At 47.6% G+C, this 19,443-nt stretch overlaps 8 non-coding genes across 8 annotated transcripts; all 8 read right to left on the bottom strand.

Moving 5' to 3' along the window:
* Nucleotides 1–1,870: 1,870 nt before the first annotated feature.
* Nucleotides 1,871–1,952, bottom strand: TRNAS-UGA (transfer RNA serine (anticodon UGA)). The gene has a single exon. It is a non-coding gene; the product is annotated as a tRNA-Ser (tRNA).
* Nucleotides 1,953–4,191: 2,239 nt separating this feature from the next.
* TRNAS-UGA (transfer RNA serine (anticodon UGA)) lies at nt 4,192–4,273 on the bottom strand. The gene has a single exon. It is a non-coding gene; the product is annotated as a tRNA-Ser (tRNA).
* Nucleotides 4,274–6,510: 2,237 nt separating this feature from the next.
* On the bottom strand, nt 6,511–6,592 carry TRNAL-UAA (transfer RNA leucine (anticodon UAA)). The gene has a single exon. It is a non-coding gene; the product is annotated as a tRNA-Leu (tRNA).
* Nucleotides 6,593–8,209: 1,617 nt separating this feature from the next.
* TRNAS-UGA (transfer RNA serine (anticodon UGA)) lies at nt 8,210–8,291 on the bottom strand. The gene has a single exon. It is a non-coding gene; the product is annotated as a tRNA-Ser (tRNA).
* Nucleotides 8,292–8,678: 387 nt separating this feature from the next.
* Nucleotides 8,679–8,760, bottom strand: TRNAS-UGA (transfer RNA serine (anticodon UGA)). The gene has a single exon. It is a non-coding gene; the product is annotated as a tRNA-Ser (tRNA).
* Nucleotides 8,761–8,987: 227 nt separating this feature from the next.
* Nucleotides 8,988–9,069, bottom strand: TRNAS-UGA (transfer RNA serine (anticodon UGA)). Its single transcript has one exon. It is a non-coding gene; the product is annotated as a tRNA-Ser (tRNA).
* A 9,687-nt stretch (nt 9,070–18,756) lies between these two features.
* On the bottom strand, nt 18,757–18,838 carry TRNAS-UGA (transfer RNA serine (anticodon UGA)). The gene has a single exon. It is a non-coding gene; the product is annotated as a tRNA-Ser (tRNA).
* Nucleotides 18,839–19,065: 227 nt separating this feature from the next.
* TRNAS-UGA (transfer RNA serine (anticodon UGA)) lies at nt 19,066–19,147 on the bottom strand. Its single transcript has one exon. It is a non-coding gene; the product is annotated as a tRNA-Ser (tRNA).
* Nucleotides 19,148–19,443: the final 296 nt, after the last annotated feature.

Raw genomic sequence — 19,443 nt, 5'->3', positions numbered from 1 at the left:
AACAAAACAAGGAAACGCAGTGGGCACGGTTCGATCCTGCGCGGGAAGAACCCAATGGTTTTCAAGACCATCGCCTTAACCACTTGGCCGAGACAGCGGCGACGGCGACAACTCCCGTTTCACTCTTAACGTAGCTATTTTATGTCTAGAAGAGAAAAAAAGCGAGAAAACGCAGTCGGCAGGGTTCGAACCTGCGTGGAAAGAACCCAATGGTTTTCAAGACCATCGCGTTAACCACTCGGTCACGACTGCGGCGACGGCGTCTCCTGCGATTTCACTCTGAACAAAGTTGTTTATGTCGAGAAGTAAAAAAAACGAGGAAACGCAGTCGGCAGAGTTCGATCCTGAGCGGGAAGAACCCAAAGGTTTTGAAGACCATCGCCTTAACCACTCGGCCTCGACAACGGCGGCGGCGTCAACTCCTATTTCACTTTTAGCGTAGCCGTTTTATGTCGAGAAGAGAAAAAAAAACGAGGAAACGCCGTCGGCAGGGTTCGAACCTGCGCAGGAAGAACCCAATGGTTTTCAAGACCATCGCGTTAACCACTCGGTCACGACTTCGCTGACGGCGTCTCCTGCGATTTCACTCTGAACAAAGTTGTTTATGTCGAGAAGTAAAAAAAACGAGGAAACGCAGTCGGCAGAGTTCGATCCTGAGCGGAAAGAACCCAATGATTTTCAAGACCATCGCGTTAACCACTCGGTCACGACTGCGGCGACGGCGTCTCCTGCGATTTCACTCTGAACAAAGTTGTTTATGTCGAGAAGTAAAAAAAACGAGGAAACGCAGTCGGCAGAGTTCGATCCTGAGCGGGAAGAACCCAAAGGTTTTCAAGACCATCGCCTTAACCACTCCGCATCGATGGCGACAGCGGCTTCACCTGGTATTTCACTCTGAACATAGTCATTTATGTCGAGAAGAGAAAAAAAACGAGGAAACGCTGTCGACAGGGTTCGCACATGCGCGGAAAGATCCCTATGGTTTTAGAAACCAACTTCTTAACCACTCGGCCACGACAACGGCGGCGGCGTCAACTCCTATTTCACTTTTAACGTAGCCGTTTTATGTCGAGAAGAAAAAAAACGAGGAAACGCCGTCGGCAGGGTTCGAACCTGCGCGGGAAGAACCCAATGGTTTTCAAGACCATCGTATTACCCACTCGGTCATGACTGCGGCGACGCCGTCAACTCCTATTTCACTCTTAACATAGCCGTTTATGTCAAGAAGAGAAAAAAACGAGGAAACGCAGCCGGCAGGGTTTGAACTTACACAGGAAGAGCCCTGTGGTTTTCAAGACCATTGCCTTAACCAGTCGGCCACGACTGCGGCGACGGCGTCAACTCCTATTTCACTTTTAACATAGCCGACTATGTCGAGAAGATAAAAACAAAACGAGGAAACGCCGTCGGCATGGTTCGATCCTGTGCGGCAAGGATCCAATATTTTTCAAGACCATCGCCTTAAACACTCGGCCACGACTGCGGCGACGGCGTCAACTCCTATTTCACTTTTAACATAGTTGACTATGTTGAGAAGAGGAAAAACAAAACGAGGAAACGCAGTGGGCACGGTTCGATCCTGCGCGGGAAGAAGCCAATGGTTTTCAAGACCATCGTCTTAACCACTCGGCCACGACTGCTGCGACGGTGTAACCTGCAATTTCACTCTGAACATAGCCATTGATATCGAGAAGAGAAAAACGAAACCAGGAAGCCCAGTAGGCAGGGTTCGATCCTGCGCGGGAAGAACCAAATGGTTTTCAAGACAATCACCTTAACCACTCGGCCACGACTGCGGCGACGTTGTCATCTGCTATTTTACTTCGAACATAGTCGTTTATGTCGAGAAGAGAAAAACAAAACGAAAAAACGCAGTCAGCAGGGTTCGAACATGCGCGGGAAGAACCCAATAGTTTTCAAGACTATCGCCTTAACCACTCTGCCACGACTGCGGTGATGGCGTCAACTCCTATTTCACTCTTAACACTGTCGACTCTGTCGAGAAGAGAAAAACGAAACCAGGAAACGCAGTCGGCGGGGTTAAATCCTGCGCGGGAAGAACTCAAAGGTTTTCGAGACCACCGCCTTAACCACTCCGCATCGATGGCGACAGCGGCTTCATCTGGTATTTCACTCTGAACATAGTCGTTTATGTCGACAAGAGAAAAAAACGAGGAAACGCAGTCGACAGGGTTCGAACATGCGCGGAAAGATCCCAATGGTTTTCAAGACCAACATCTTAACCACTCGGCCACGACAACGGCGGTGGCGTCAACTCCTGTTTCACTTTTAACATAGTCGACTATGTCGAGAAGAGGAAAAACAAAACAAGGAAACGCAGTGGGCACGGTTCGATCCTGCGCGGGAAGAACCCAATGGTTTTCAAGACCATCGCCTTAACCACTTGGCCGAGACAGCGGCGACGGCGACAACTCCCGTTTCACTCTTAACGTAGCTATTTTATGTCTAGAAGAGAAAAAAAGCGAGAAAACGCAGTCGGCAGGGTTCGAACCTGCGTGGAAAGAACCCAATGGTTTTCAAGACCATCGCGTTAACCACTCGGTCACGACTGCGGCGACGGCGTCTCCTGCGATTTCACTCTGAACAAAGTTGTTTATGTCGAGAAGTAAAAAAAACGAGGAAACGCAGTCGGCAGAGTTCGATCCTGAGCGGGAAGAACCCAAAGGTTTTGAAGACCATCGCCTTAACCACTCGGCCTCGACAACGGCGGCGGCGTCAACTCCTATTTCACTTTTAGCGTAGCCGTTTTATGTCGAGAAGAGAAAAAAAAACGAGGAAACGCCGTCGGCAGGGTTCGAACCTGCGCAGGAAGAACCCAATGGTTTTCAAGACCATCGCGTTAACCACTCGGTCACGACTTCGCTGACGGCGTCTCCTGCGATTTCACTCTGAAAAAAGTTGTTTATGTCGAGAAGTAAAAAAAACGAGGAAACGCAGTCGGCAGAGTTCGATCCTGAGCGGAAAGAACCCAATGATTTTCAAGACCATCGCGTTAACCACTCGGTCACGACTGCGGCGACGGCGTCTCCTGCGATTTCACTCTGAACAAAGTTGTTTATGTCGAGAAGTAAAAAAAACGAGGAAACGCAGTCGGCAGAGTTCGATCCTGAGCGGGAAGAACCCAAAGGTTTTCAAGACCATCGCCTTAACCACTCCGCATCGATGGCGACAGCGGCTTCACCTGGTATTTCACTCTGAACATAGTCATTTATGTCGAGAAGAGAAAAAAAACGAGGAAACGCTGTCGACAGGGTTCGCACATGCGCGGAAAGATCCCTATGGTTTTAGAAACCAACTTCTTAACCACTCGGCCACGACAACGGCGGCGGCGTCAACTCCTATTTCACTTTTAACGTAGCCGTTTTATGTCGAGAAGAAAAAAAACGAGGAAACGCCGTCGGCAGGGTTCGAACCTGCGCGGGAAGAACCCAATGGTTTTCAAGACCATCGTATTACCCACTCGGTCATGACTGCGGCGACGCCGTCAACTCCTATTTCACTCTTAACATAGCCGTTTATGTCAAGAAGAGAAAAAAACGAGGAAACGCAGCCGGCAGGGTTTGAACTTACACAGGAAGAGCCCTGTGGTTTTCAAGACCATTGCCTTAACCAGTCGGCCACGACTGCGGCGACGGCGTCAACTCCTATTTCACTTTTAACATAGCCGACTATGTCGAGAAGATAAAAACAAAACGAGGAAACGCCGTCGGCATGGTTCGATCCTGTGCGGCAAGGATCCAATATTTTTCAAGACCATCGCCTTAAACACTCGGCCACGACTGCGGCGACGGCGTCAACTCCTATTTCACTTTTAACATAGTTGACTATGTTGAGAAGAGGAAAAACAAAACGAGGAAACGCAGTGGGCACGGTTCGATCCTGCGCGGGAAGAAGCCAATGGTTTTCAAGACCATCGTCTTAACCACTCGGCCACGACTGCTGCGACGGTGTAACCTGCAATTTCACTCTGAACATAGCCATTGATATCGAGAAGAGAAAAACGAAACCAGGAAGCCCAGTAGGCAGGGTTCGATCCTGCGCGGGAAGAACCAAATGGTTTTCAAGACAATCACCTTAACCACTCGGCCACGACTGCGGCGACGTTGTCATCTGCTATTTTACTTCGAACATAGTCGTTTATGTCGAGAAGAGAAAAACAAAACGAAAAAACGCAGTCAGCAGGGTTCGAACATGCGCGGGAAGAACCCAATAGTTTTCAAGACTATCGCCTTAACCACTCTGCCACGACTGCGGTGATGGCGTCAACTCCTATTTCACTCTTAACACTGTCGACTCTGTCGAGAAGAGAAAAACGAAACCAGGAAACGCAGTCGGCGGGGTTAAATCCTGCGCGGGAAGAACTCAAAGGTTTTCGAGACCACCGCCTTAACCACTCCGCATCGATGGCGACAGCGGCTTCATCTGGTATTTCACTCTGAACATAGTCGTTTATGTCGACAAGAGAAAAAAACGAGGAAACGCAGTCGACAGGGTTCGAACATGCGCGGAAAGATCCCAATGGTTTTCAAGACCAACATCTTAACCACTCGGCCACGACAACGGCGGTGGCGTCAACTCCTGTTTCACTTTTAACATAGTCGACTATGTCGAGAAGAGGAAAAACAAAACAAGGAAACGCAGTGGGCACGGTTCGATCCTGCGCGGGAAGAACCCAATGGTTTTCAAGACCATCGCCTTAACCACTTGGCCGAGACAGCGGCGACGGCGACAACTCCCGTTTCACTCTTAACGTAGCTATTTTATGTCTAGAAGAGAAAAAAAGCGAGAAAACGCAGTTGGCAGGGTTCGAACCTGCGTGGAAAGAACCCAATGGTTTTCAAGACCATCGCGTTAACCACTCGGTCACGACTGCGGCGACGGCGTCTCCTGCGATTTCACTCTGAACAAAGTTGTTTATGTCGAGAAGTAAAAAAAAACGAGGAAACGCAGTCGGCAGAGTTCGATCCTGAGCGGGAAGAACCCAAAGGTTTTGAAGACCATCGCCTTAACCACTCGGCCTCGACAACGGCGGCGGCGTCAACTCCTATTTCACTTTTAGCGTAGCCGTTTTATGTCGAGAAGAGAAAAAAAACGAGGAAACGCCGTCGGCAGGGTTCGAACCTGCGCAGGAAGAACCCAATGGTTTTCAAGACCATCGCGTTAACCACTCAGTCACGACTTCGCTGACGGCGTCTCCTGCGATTTCACTCTGAACAAAGTTGTTTATGTCGAGAAGTAAAAAAAACGAGGAAACGCAGTCGGCAGAGTTCGATCCTGAGCGGGAAGAACCCAAAGGTTTTCAAGACCATCGCCTTAACCACTCCGCATCGATGGCGACAGCGGCTTCACCTGGTATTTCACTCTGAACATAGTCATTTATGTCGAGAAGAGAAAAAAAACGAGGAAACGCTGTCGACAGGGTTCGCACATGCGCGGAAAGATCCCTATGGTTTTAGAAACCAACGTCTTAACCACTCGGCCACGACAACGGCGGCGGCGTCAACTCCTATTTCACTTTTAACGTAGCCGTTTTATGTCGAGAAGAAAAAAAACGAGGAAACGCCGTCGGCAGGGTTCGAACCTGCGCGGGAAGAACCCAATGGTTTTCAAGACCATCGTATTACCCACTCGGTCATGACTGCGGCAACGCCGTCAACTCCTATTTCACTCTTAACATAGCCGTTTATGTCAAGAAGAGAAAAAAACGAGGAAACGCAGCCGGCAGGGTTTGAACTTACACAGGAAGAGCCCTGTGGTTTTCAAGACCATTGCCTTAACCAGTCGGCCACGACTGCGGCGACGGCGTCAACTCCTATTTCACTTTTAACATAGCCGACTATGTCGAGAAGATAAAAACAAAACGAGGAAACGCCGTCGGCATGGTTCGATCCTGTGCGGCAAGGATCCAATGGTTTTCAAGACCATCGCCTTATCCACTCGGCCATGACAACGGTGACGGCGTTAACTCCTATTTCACTCTTATAATAGCCTTTTAGGTCGAGAAGAGAAAAAAAAACGATGTAACGCAGTCGACAGGATTCGAACCTGCGCAGGAAAAACCCAACGGTTTTCGAGACGATCGCTTTAATCACTCGGTCACGACTACAGCGACGGCGTCTCCTGCGATTTCACTCTGAACAAAGTAGATTATGTCGAGAAATGAAAAAAAAAAACGAGGAAACGCAGTCGGCAGGGTTCGATCCTGAGCGGGAAGAACCCAATGGTTTTCAAGACCATCGCTTTACCCACTCCGCCCCAACTGCGGTGAGGGCATCATCTGCTATTTCACTCTGAACATAGCCGTTTATGTCGAGAAGAGAAAAACAGAACGAGAAACCAAGTTGACAGGACTCAAACCTGCGCGGGAAGAACCCAATGGTTTTCAAGACCATCGCCTTAACCACTCGGCCACGACTGCGGCGCCGTTGTCATCTGCTATATCACTCTGAACATAGTCGTTTATGTCGAGAAGAGAAGAAAATGAGGAAACGCAGTAGGCAGGGTTTGAACCAGCGTGGGAAGAACCCAATGGTTTTTAAGACCATCTCCTTAACCACTCGGCTACGACTGCGACGACGGCGTTATCTCCTATCTCACTTTTAACATAGTCGACTATGTCGAGAAGAGAAAAAAAACGAGGAAACGCCGTCGGCAGGGTTCGAACCTGCGCAGGAAGAACCCAATGGTTTTCTAGACCATCGTATTACCCACTCGGTCATGACTGCGGTGACGCCGTCAACTCCTATTTCACTCTTAACATAGCCGTTTATGTCGGGAAGAGAAAAATCGAGGAAACGCAGTCGGCAGGGTTTGAACTTACACAGGTAGAGCCCTGTGGCTTTCAAGACCATTGCCTTAACCAGTCGGCCACGACTGCGGCGACGGCGTCAACTCCTATTTCACTTTTAACATAGCCGACTATGTCGAGAAGATAAAAACAAAACGAGGAAACGCCATCGGCATGGTTCGATCCTGTGCGGCAAAAATCCAATGGTTTTCAAGACCATCGCCTTAACCACTCGGCAATGACAACGGTGACGGCGTTAACTCCTATTTCACTCTTATAATAGCCTTTTAAGTCGAGAACAGAAAAAAAACGATGTAACGCAGGCGACAGGGTTCGAACCTGTGCAGGAAAAACCCAACGATTTTTGAGACGATCGCCTTAATCACTCGGTCACGACTACAGCGAAGGCGTCTGCTGCGCTTTCACTCTGAACAAAGTCGATTATTTCGAGAAATGAAAAAAAAACGAAGAAACGCAGTCGGCAGGGTTCGATCCTGAGCGGGAAGAACCCAATAGTTTTCAAGACCATCGCTTTAACCACTCCGCCCCAACTGCGGTGAGGGCATCATCTGCTATTTCACTCTGAACATAGCCGTTTAGGTCGAGAAGAGAAAAACAGAACGAGAAACCAAGTTGACAGGATTCAAACCTGCGCGGGAAGAACCCAATGGTTTTCAAGACCATCGCCTTAACCACTCGGCCACGACTGCGGCGATGGCGTCAACTCCTATTTCACTCTTAACATAGTCGACTATATCGAGAAGAGAAAAACGAATCCAGGAAACGCAGTCGGCGGGGTTCAATCCTGCGCGGGAAGAACCAAAAGGTTTTCAAGACAATCACTTTAACCACTCAGCCACGAGTGCGTCGCCGTTGTCATCTGCTATATCACTCTGAACATAGTCGTTTATGTCAAGAAGAGAAGAAAACGAGGAAACGCAGTCGGCAGGGTTCGATCCTGAGTGGGAAGAACCCAATGGTTTTCAAGACCATCGCTTTAACCACTCCGCCCCAACTGCGGTGAGGGCATCATCTGCTATTTCACTCTGAACATAGCCGTTTATGTCTAGAAGAGAAAAACAGAACGAGAAACCAAGTTGACAGGATTCAAACCTGCTCGGGAAGAACCCAATGGTTTTCAAGACCATCGCCTTAACCACTCGGCCATGACTGCGGCGATTGCGTCAACTCCCATTTCACTCTTAACATAGTCGACTATGTCGAGAAGAGAAAAACGAACCCAGGAAACGCAGTCGGCGGGGTTCAATCCTGCGCGGGAAGAACCCAAAGGTTTTCAAGACAATCACCTTAACCACTCAGCCACGAGTGCGTCGCCGTTGTCATCTGCTATATCACTCTGAACATAGTCGTTTATGTCAAGAAGAGAAGAAAACGAGGAAACGCAGTCGGCAGGGTTCGAACCTGCGCGGGAAGAACCCAATGGTTTTCAAGACCATCGCCTTAACCACTCGGCCACGACTGCGGCGACGGCGTCAACTCCTATTTCACTTTTAACATAGTCGACTTTGTCGAGAAGAGGAAAAACAAAACGAGGAAACGCAGTGGGCATGGTTCGATCCTGCGCGGGAAGAAGCCAATGGTTTTCAATACCATCGTCTTAACCACTCGGCCACGACTGCTGCGACGGTCCTATCTGCAATTTCACTCTGAACATCGCCATTGATATCGAGAAGAGAAAAACGAAACCAGGAAGCGCAGTAGGCAGGGTTCGATCCAGCGCGGGAAGAACCCAATGGTTTTCAAGACAATCACCTTAACCACTCGGCCACGACTGCGGCGACGTTGTTATCTGCTATTTCACTCTGAACATAGTCGTTTATGTCGAGAAGAGAAAAACAAAACGAGAAAGCGCAGTCGGCAGGGTTCGAACCTGCGTGGAATGAACCCAATTGTTTTCAAGACTATCGCCTTAACCACTCGGCCACGACTGCGGTGATGGCGTCAACTCTTCTTTCACTCTTAACATAGTCGACTATGTCGAGATGAGAAAAACGAAACGATGAAACGCAGTCGGCATGGTTCGATCCTGCGCGGGAAGAACCCAAAGGTTTTCAAGACAATCACCTTAACCACTTAGCCACGACTGCGGCGCCGTTGTCATCTGCTATATCAGTCTGAACATAGTCGTTTATGTCGAGAAGAGCGAAAAATGAGGAAACGCAGTCGGCAGGGTTCGAACCTGCGCGGGAAGAACCCAATGGTTTTCAAGACCATCGCCTTAACCACTCGGCCACGACTGCGACGACGGCGTCATCTCCTATTTCACTGTTAACATAGTCGACTATGTCGAGAAGAGGAAAAACAAAACGAGGAAACGCAGTGGGTACGGTTCGATCCTGCCCGGAAGAACCCAATGATTTTCAAGACCATCGCCTTAACCACTTGGCCAAGACAACGGCGACGGCGACAACTCCCATTTCACTCTTAACGTAGCTGTTTTATGTCTAGAAGAGAAAAAAACGAGAAAACGCAGTCGGCAGGGTTCGAACCTGCGTGGAAAGAACCCAATGGTTTTCAAGACCATCGCGTTAACCACTCGGTCACGACTGCGGTGACGGCGTCTCCTGCGATTTCACTCTGAACAAAGTTGTTTATGTCGAGAAGTAAAAAAAACGAGGAAACGCAGTCGGCAGAGTTCGATCCTGAGCGGGAAGAACCCAAAGGTTTTCAAGACCATCGCCTTAACCACTCCGCATCGATGGCGACAGCGGCTTCATCTGGTATTTCACTCTGAACATAGTCGTTTATGTCGAGAAGAGAAAAAAAACGAGGAAACGCAGTCGACAGGGTTCGAACATGCGCGGAAAGATCCCAATGGTTTTCAAGACCAACGTCTTAACCACTCGGCCACGACAACGGCGGCGGCGTAAACTCCTATTTCACTTTTAATGTAGCCGTTTTATGTCGAGAAGAGAAAAAAACGAGTATAAAATATCATCATCAAACGCCGGAAGAAGAAGAAAGAAGACTGCTGCCTGCAACGAGCGCGCGCTACTTCACTTCTTCCAATAAACCGCATTCGTTCGAAGCAGTCTCTGGTCTCGATCGTCTTAATAATGGTGCCGTGAACCAGGATACTACCTCCTCGCCGGCAAGAAAGGTCAACCTGCCACGGAGCAGCAGAGAAGAAAACGGTGGAGGAGCAGAGGATCGACCTGGATCGAGCGACGAGACCACGGTGGACAGTACGAGCATCAGAACGAATGATTGACAAGTAAGGAGTCATTGTTAACCGCCTTAATATGAGCAAAGAAGTGATAACGAAGAAAAGGAAAGCGCTTCGCTCCCAGATCACGCGACTGATTAACGCAGCCGAGCAGGAAAATTATGATGGAGCTAACTGGGAGCAGCTGCTTACAATGCAAGCGCAGATTAAAGCAATAAGCGACAGTCTCAAGAGCGCGAACGAGCAAATGGAAAAGTTTCTAACAGAAGACAACGCCGAAGCTGAATTCGAAAGCGTCATAGACTACGACATGAAATTAACGACGATCTTATCTGCAATAGAAGTCAGACTTTGACCGCCTGAACAATCGGATTCAACAGATAGGACAAGGCAGGTGACGCCCTCAAGTACGGGACAAGAAGCAACGGAACTAGTTAAGCTACCAAAGCTCGAAATGATAAAGTTTGGGGGAAAAACTTTGGAGTGGAACCGTTTTTGGTCTCAGTACGAGTCGGCAGTTCACCTGGGACCGAACATGAGCAAGGGACAGAAGTTCAATTACTTGTTAGCATCACTAACCGGAAAAGCTGCGGCTGCTATTGAAGGACTTCAGTACTCGGCAGAGGAAAATTATGATAACGCAATCAAAATACTGCAAAAAACGTTCGGCAATCGAGAACATTCCATTGAAATGCACATGAATGAGCTATTGAGTTTGGAGAAAGTGAGGTCTGTTCAAGATACCGATGTCTTAAATAGGCTAGTACAGAGAGTGCAAGGTAACATATTGGCACTCAAGTCCCTAAAAGTAGAAACTGGGAGCTATGCGCTGATGTTAATACCGGTATTGAAAAGAGCAATTCCACCAGAATTATCAGTGCAGTTCAAGTCAAAAGAGGCTATGAGAAACAGCTCAGCTTCAGAAAACGGCGAGCAAAACAACGCAACGGGAAAGGAGTGCGAGGAAAAGCTGGACAGGCTTATGTTATTCTTAAGAGAGCAAGCGGCTTTTCGTGAAGAAACACAACGTGAACAAGAAAGGATAAATGCAAAACCAAGAGAGAACCGCGGACAGGTGCGCACAACTTCAAGCTTCTATAGCTCAGCGGACAGAATATGCTTATTCTGCAAGCAGAAATCCCACGCAACCGAAAACTGTCGTAGGAGCATTCCAATGGATGAAAAGAAAGCTATGCTTACCAAAAATAGAGCATGCTTCAGATGCACGCGACCAAACCACACTGCACGCAATTGCAAGGCCCAAGTAAAATGCAAGCAATGCAAGGGACGACATGCCACGTCGGTATGTAGAACGGTGATGCAGAAAACAATGGCAGAGCTGATCTCAACAGCGCAAGCCGAAGCGACGACGTCTACGCTACAAGCAACCGAAAATATCAAGCATAAGTTTGTGCTTTTGCAGACGGCTGTAGCGTGCGTAGAAGGAGAAACATGTGGCCGACATTGCCGTTTGTTATTAGACAGCGGAAGTCAACGTTCATTTATTGAAGCGAGATTAGCGAAAGAAATAGGTGCGAAGGTTTTGCGACAGGAAAGGCTGACGATTGGTTATTTGGAGGAGACGAAAAGGTCAAACTAATGAACGTGGTGCAAGTGACTGTAGGATCACGAGAAACAAGCACGACAACAGTGATTGAAGCGTTACAAGTCGACGTTATCTCGCACAGTTGTATACCCACTCCAACTAAGAAACTCAGCGAGAAAATGAAACAGCTAAATATGCAAGTGGCTGATCACAGGACCGAGACGACTGCAACAGATTCTGTAGAACTACTGATTGGCTCAGACTATTATTGGGTATTCTTTACTGGTAGAACTAAAAGAATCGAGGACAAACTGATGGCTATAGAAAATATACTGGGATGGGTACTGCAAGGGCCGTCAGAGCAAAGCAAGACAAACCTAACGCATAATCAAGCAGTCATGGTTCTGAAGGTCGCAGCTGCGGAGACAGAACTACAGCAAGAGATACAGAAGTTCTGGAGCCTGGAGTCAATGGGGATCACAAGAAATAGTTTGGATAACACCGGAAATGAAGTGGTCGAAGAATTCGACCGCAAGATTGTACAACAAAACGGTCGCTATCAAGTCAGCTTGCCATGGAAACAGAACGTAAACTTGGAAAGCAACAAGGAAAATGCGATAAAAAGACTACAGCAACTGACTAAAAGGCTGCCAAAAAATGAAGGCATGCTGTATCACTACGACAAAGTTATATCAGAGTACATGGCATTAGGAGTCGCAGAGGAGGTCCAAGAGCCATCAGAACAGCCAAATGCACTTTGCTACTACATGCCACATCATGCGATCATTAGAGAAGACCGAGCCACAACAAAGGTTCGAGTAGTGTTTGACGCCTCATCACATTCTAGAAAAGGCATGTCTCTAAACGAGAACCTAGAGGCAGGACCCAATTTGAATGAGGACATGCTATCACTGCTCATTAATTTCCGAAAAGGTGGCGTTAGTTGGAGATGTTGAAAAGGCATTTCTACAAATCTCTATACATGAAGAGGATAGAGATGCAATGAGATTTCTGTGGTGGAAGCATGACGCTGAAGGAAGGTTAACAAAGGAAGTGTAAACATGGCGCATGACAAGAGTAACGTTCGGAACAACACCAAGCACATTTATACTGGCAGCTACAATTAAACACCATTTGAAACAAGTGGAAGATCAGTTTCCTGATACGACAAGGACACTGCAGAAAGCGATCTACGTGGATGATGTCATTTTGGGAGCAGCAACGCTTGATGAAGCAGATAAGTTGTACAAAGAGGCAAAGCAAGTGTTCAGAGAGGCAGCGATGAATTTGAGAAAATGGACATCCAATGAAGAGCGATTAAACAAAATAATTGATGAAAACGAAAGAGACGATTCTCACATAGATATTCGATCTAGAGGATTCACAATGCTTCTGGGCTTGATATGGAAACACTCAAAGGACATGATTTGCTTCCCTATTGAAAAGTGGAATTTATTAACAGATACAACGCACATGACAAAAAGAGCTGTGTTACAAACCACAGCGAAGATATTTGACCCACTCGGTTTGTTGTCGCCATTCACAGTACGCGCGAAAATAGGACTGCAGAGACTGTGGAAAATGAACGTCACGTGGGACGACCAGCTCCCTAAAGATGAATGCGACAAATGGAAGAACCTTATGTCTGAAGCGGAGGACTTTCGAGTTCTAGAAATCCCACGATGCTACGCAAGCAAGAATCAACCAGTACAAGCATACAAGCTGCATGTATTTGCCGACGCGAGTCCATTAGCATACGGAGCGGCAGCATACTTGATAGCAGTATACCACGATGGAAACAAAGAGTCAAGGCTAGTAACAGCAAAAAGCCGCGTAGCTCCAATTAAAGAGCTGACATTGGCGCGACTTGAACTGATGGCAGCGGTGGTAGCATCAAGATTATGCGACTACATCAAAAGTCACATCAACGAAAGTTTTCAGGAAATACACTGCTGGACAGACTCGATGATTGTGCTGCACTGGATCAAGGGAACAAGCAAAAGAGATCTGTTTGTTGCCAACAGAATCGCAGAAATTAGAGAAAAAACACTTCAAGCAAGCTGGTCATTTGCTCAAAGTGAAGACAACCCTGCTGACCTACTTACACGAGGAATAAGCGCAAAGGCATTGATAACGTCAAAGTTATGGTGGAATGGTCCCGAATGGATAACATCACTGGAAAAAAACTTAGTAAGCATAATTGGCACGAATACAGACGTGGAAGAGCAGCATAAAACACAATGTCACCAATACATGGGAAGATCCGAAATTGCGCCAATCTTGGAAATCGAAAGGTATTCATCATACGGACGGCTTATAAGAGTGACAGCATGGGTGTTCAGATTCATAAACAACACAAAAAAGGAAAATCACAAAGGGCCGTTGACAGGAAAAGAGGTAACAAATGCAGAGAAATACTGGATAAGACAGGCTTAAGTATTACTGAGACAAACAAAGGGTGAGGTCTTTTCAAACAATCGATCATTTGAAATTAATGGACATGAAGTCTACCTTGATGACGATGGAATTATCAGACAGAAAGGACAATTGCAGTGCAGCCAAGAATTCAACAAGCACGTAATAGTAATTCCAAAAGATGAGCATTTCACGGAACTGCTAATACGTCTTGTGCATAAAATGGTATCACACGGAGGAGTTCAAGTGACGCTAGCGCAACTTCGAACTAAGTTCTGGATATTGCAGGGTAGACAAGGAGTGAAAAGAGTTCTAAACAAATGTGTCGTCTGCAAGAGGCATAACTCCAGACCGGCAACTCAAGACATACCTCCACTTCCGGCAGACAGAGTCACTGAAGCAGAGTCATTCAAAGTTACGGGAGTTGACTTCACAGGACCTCTTTACGCAAAGGACAAGTACCAGATTGTGAAGCAATATGTACTGATATTCACCTGCGCGGTAACAAGAGGAGTACACTTGGAAGTTACCAACGATTTGTCATCGTCGAGTTTTCTACAAGCATTCCGACGATTTACAGCTCGACGGGGAATACCAGCCGTAATATACTCGGACAACGCCAAAACATTTATAAAAGCTGGAAAGGAAATCAACAGAATGCTCGAAACAATTAACAACGAGGTCTCAAAGAATTACTGAAGTGGCCAACAAATTAAATGGAAAACAATAGCCGAGTGCGCGCCATGGTGGGGAGGATTTTACGAGCGCCTCATAAGAAGCTTGAAGACGTCGATGCGAAAAATAATATCGAAAAGCACAGCTTCGGTAGAGGAGCTACGCACTATTGTAGCAGAAGTTGAAGGAACACTCAACAATCGACCATTGACTTACGTATATGGAGAGCCTGACGAGCCAATGCCACTAACGCCGGCAGACATCATAGGTGGACGGCGACAGCTTCAAGGCGGACAAAAAGGACTATACAACGGTGACATTGAAGACGCATGGCGACGCAGATGCAAACTCGTGCGCACTTGGTGGAAAAGATGGCATCAAGAATATATCAAGGAAATAGGAGCTACGGTCAAAGCCATGGCGCTCTTTTGCCATCAATTGGCCCTTGCGCCATAAAACACCACACATCATCATACGGTCAAAGCCAAGACACGGCAAGCAAAACCACTCTCACAGGGTGACATAGTGTTGGTTGAGAACAAGGCTCCAAGAACATTTTGGAAAATGTGCCGGATTGAAAAGCTCTACCCTGGGCGAGACGGAATAACAAGAGCTTGTCTCCTTCGCACAGGCAAAAAAGAGCTTCTAAGAAGATCGGTGAACCACATATACCCAATGAAAGGTTGTTTCAAATAGCCCGCGAGAGCTTATCACATTTCAACTTGGGCGGGCGGGAACCTATAAAATACCATCATCAAACGAGGGAAGAAGAAGAAAGAAGACTGCTGCCTGCAACGAGCGCGCGCTACTTCACTTCTTCCAATAAACCGCATTCGTTCGAAGCAGTCCCTGGTCTCGATCGTCTTAATAACGAGGAAACGCCGTCGGCAGGGTTCGAACCTGCGCGGGAAGAACCCAATGATTTTCAAGACCATCGTATTACCCACTCGGTCATGACTGCGGCGACGCCGTCAACTCCTATTTCACTCTTAACATAGCCGTTTATGTCAAGAAGAGAAAAAAACGAGGAAACGCAGTCGGCAGGGTTTGAACTTACACAGGAAGAGCCCTGTGGTTTTCAAGATCATTGCCTTAACCAGTCGGCCATGACTGCGGCGACGGCGTCAACTCCTATTTCACTTTTAACATAGCCGACTATGTCGAGAAGATAAAAACAAAACGAGGAAACGCCGTCGGCATGGTTCGATCCTGTGCGGCAAGAATCCAATGGTTTTCAAGACCATCGCCTTAACCACTCGGCCATGACAACGGTGACGGCGTTAACTCCTATTTCACTCTTATAATAGCCTTTTAAGTCGAGAAGAGAAAAAAAACGATGTAACGCAGTCGACATGGTTCGAACCTGCGCAACAAAAACCCAACGGTTTTCGAGACGATCGCCTTAACCACTCGGTCACGACTACAGCGACGGCGTCTCCTGCGATTTCACTCTGAACAAAGTCGATTATGTCGAGAAATGAAAAAAAACGAGGAAACGCAGTCGGCAGGGTTCGATCCTGAGCGGGAAGAACCCAATGGTTTTCAAGACCATCGCTTTACCCACTCCGCCCCAACTGCGTCGAGGGCATCATCTGCTATTTCACTCTGAACATAGCCGTTTATGTCGAGAAGAGAAAATCAGAACGAGAAACCAAGTCGACAGGATTCAAACCTGCGCGAAAAGAACCCAATGGTTCTCAAGACCATCGCCTTAACCACTCGGCCAAGACTGCGGCGATGGCGTCAACTCCTATTTCACTCTTAACATAGTCGACTATGTTGAGAAGAGAAAAACGAAACCAGGAAACGCAGTCGGCGGGGTTCGATCCTGCGCGGGAAGAACCGAAAGGTTTTCAAGACAATCACCTTAACCACTCAGCCACGACTGCGGTGCCGTTGTCATCTGCTATATCACTCTCAACATAGTCGTTTTTGTCGAGAAGAGAAAAAAACGAGGAAACGCAGTCGGCAGGGTTCCAACCTGCGCGGGAAGAACCCAATGGTTTTCAAGACCATCGCTTTACCCACTCCGCCCCAACTGCGTCGAGGGCATCATCTGCTATTTCACTCTGAACATAGCCGTTTATGTCGAGAAGAGAAAATCAGAACGAGAAACCAAGTCGACAGGATTCAAACCTGCGCGAAAAGAACCCAATGGTTCTCAAGACCATCGCCTTAACCACTCGGCCAAGACTGCGGCGATATGCGTCAACTCCTATTTCACTTTTACCATAAACGACTATGTCGAGAAGAGGAAAAACAAAACGAGGAAACGCAGTGGGCACGGTTCGATCCTGCGCGGGAAGAACCCAATGGTTTTCAAGACCATCGCCTTAACCACTTGGCCAAGACAACGGCGACAACTCCCATTTCACTCTTAACGTAGCTGTTTTATGTCTAGAAGAGAAAAGAAACGAGAAAACGCAGTCGCCAGGGTTCGAACCTGCGTGGAAAGAACCCAATGGTTTTCAAGACCATCGCGTTAACCACTCGGTCACGACTGCGGTGACGGCGTCTCCTGCGAATTCACTCTGAACAAAGTTGTTTATGTCGAGAAGTAAAAAAAACGAGGAAACGCTGTCGGCAGAGTTCGATCCTGAGTGGGAAGATCCCAAAGGTTTTCAAGACCATCGCCTTAACCACTCCGCATCAATGGCGACAGCGGCTTCATCTGATATTTCACTCTGAACATAGTCGTTTATGTCGAGAAGAGAAAAAAAAATGAGGAAACGCAGTCGACAGGGTTCGAACATGCGCGGAAAGATCCCAATGGTTTTCAAGACCAACGTCTTAACCACTCGGCCACGACAACGGCGGCGGCGTGAACTCCTATTTCACTTATAACGTAGCCGTTTTATGTCGAGAAGAGAAAAAAAAACCGAGGAAACGCCGTCGACAGGGTTCGAACCTGCGCGGGAAGAACCCAATTGTTTTCAAGACCATCGTATTACCCACTCGGTCATGACTGCGGCGACGCCGTCAACTCCTATTTCACTCTTAACATAGCCGTTTCTGTCAAGAAGAGAAAAAAACGAGGAAACGCAGTCGGCAGGGTTTGAACTTACACAGGAAGAGCCCTGTGGTTTTCAAGACCATTGCCTTAACCAGTCGGCCACGACTGCGGCGACGGCGTCAACTCCTATTTCACTTTTAACATAGCCGACTATGTCGAGAAGATAAAAACAAAACGAGGAAACGCCGTCGGCATGGTTCGATCTTGTGCGGCAAGAATCCAATGGTTTTCAAGACCATCGCCTTAACCACTCGGCCATGACAACGGTGACGGCGTTAAATCCTATTTCACTCTTATAATAGCCTTTTAAGTCGAGAAGAGAAAAAAAACGATGTAACGCAGTCGACAGGGTTCGAACCTGCGCAGGAAAAACCCAACGGTTTTCGAGACGATCGCCTTAAGCACTCGGTCACGACTACAGCGACGGCGTCTCCTGCGATTTCACTCTGAACAAAGTCGATTATGTCGAGAAATGAAAAAAAACACGAGGAAACGCAGTCGGCAGGGTTTGATCTTGAGCGGGAAGAACCCAATGGTTTTCAAGACAATCGCTTTACCCACTCCGCCCCAACTGCGGCGAGGGCATCATCTGCTACTTCACTCTGAACATAGCCGTTTATGTCGAGAAGAGAAAAACAGAACGAGAAACCAAGTCGACAGGATTCAAACCTGCGCGAAAAGAACGCAATGGTTTTCAAGACCATCGCCTTAACCACTCGGCCACGACTGCGGCGATGGCGTCAACTCCTCTTTCACTCTTAACGTAGTCGACTATGTCGAGAAGAGAAAAACGAAACGAAAAAACGCAGTCGGCATGGTTCGATCCTGCGCGGGAAGAACCCAAAGGTTTTCAAGACAATCACCTTAACCAGTCAGCCACGACTGCGGCGCCGTTGTCATCTGCTATATCACTCTGAACATAGTCGTTTATGTCGAGAAGAGAAAAAAAAACGAAGAAACGCAGTCGTCAGGGTTCGAACATGCGCGGAAAGATCCCAATGGTTTTCAAGACCATCGTATTAACCACTCAGCCACGACTGCGGCGCCGTTGTCATCTGCTATATCACTCTGAACATAGTCGTTGATGTCGAAAAGAGAAAACAATGAGGAAACGCAGTCGGCAGGGTTCGAATCTGTGTGCAATGAACCCAATAGTTTTCAAGACTATCGCCTTAACCACTCGGCCACGACTGCGGTGATGGCGTCAACTCCTTTTTCGCTCTTAACATAGTCGACTATGTCGAGATGAGAAAAACGAAACGAAGAAACGCAGTCGGCAGGGTTCGATCCTTCGCGGGAAGAACCCAATGGTTTTCAAGACCATCGTATTACCCACTTGGTCATGACTGCGGCGCCGATGTCATCTGCTATATCACTCTGAACATAGTCGTTTATGTCGAGAAGAGAAAGAAACGAGGAAACGCAGTCGGCAGGGTTTGAACCTAAGCGGAAAGAACCCAATGGTTTTCAAGACCATCGTCTTAACCACTCGGCCACGACTGCTGCGACGGTGTCATCTGCAATTTCACTCTGAACATAGCCATTGATATCGATAAGAGAAAAACGAAACCAGGAAACGCACTAGGCAGGGTTCGATCCTGCGCGAGAAGAACCCAAAGGTTTTCAAGACAATCACCTTAACCACTCAGCCACGACTGCGGCGCCGTTGTCATCTGCTATATCACTCTGAACATAGTCGTTTATGTCGAGAAGAGAAAAAAACGAGGAAGCGCAGTCGGCAGGGTTCAAACCGGCGCGGGAAGAAGCCAATGGTTTTTAAGACCATCGCCTTAACCTTT

The sequence above is a fragment of the Rhipicephalus microplus genome, chromosome X (genome assembly GCF_043290135.1).
Source record: "Rhipicephalus microplus isolate Deutch F79 chromosome X, USDA_Rmic, whole genome shotgun sequence".
NCBI lineage: Eukaryota > Metazoa > Arthropoda > Arachnida > Ixodida > Ixodidae > Rhipicephalus > Rhipicephalus microplus.
Note: the sequence above shows the minus strand (reverse complement) of the source record. Positions and strands in the feature narration are given on the sequence as shown.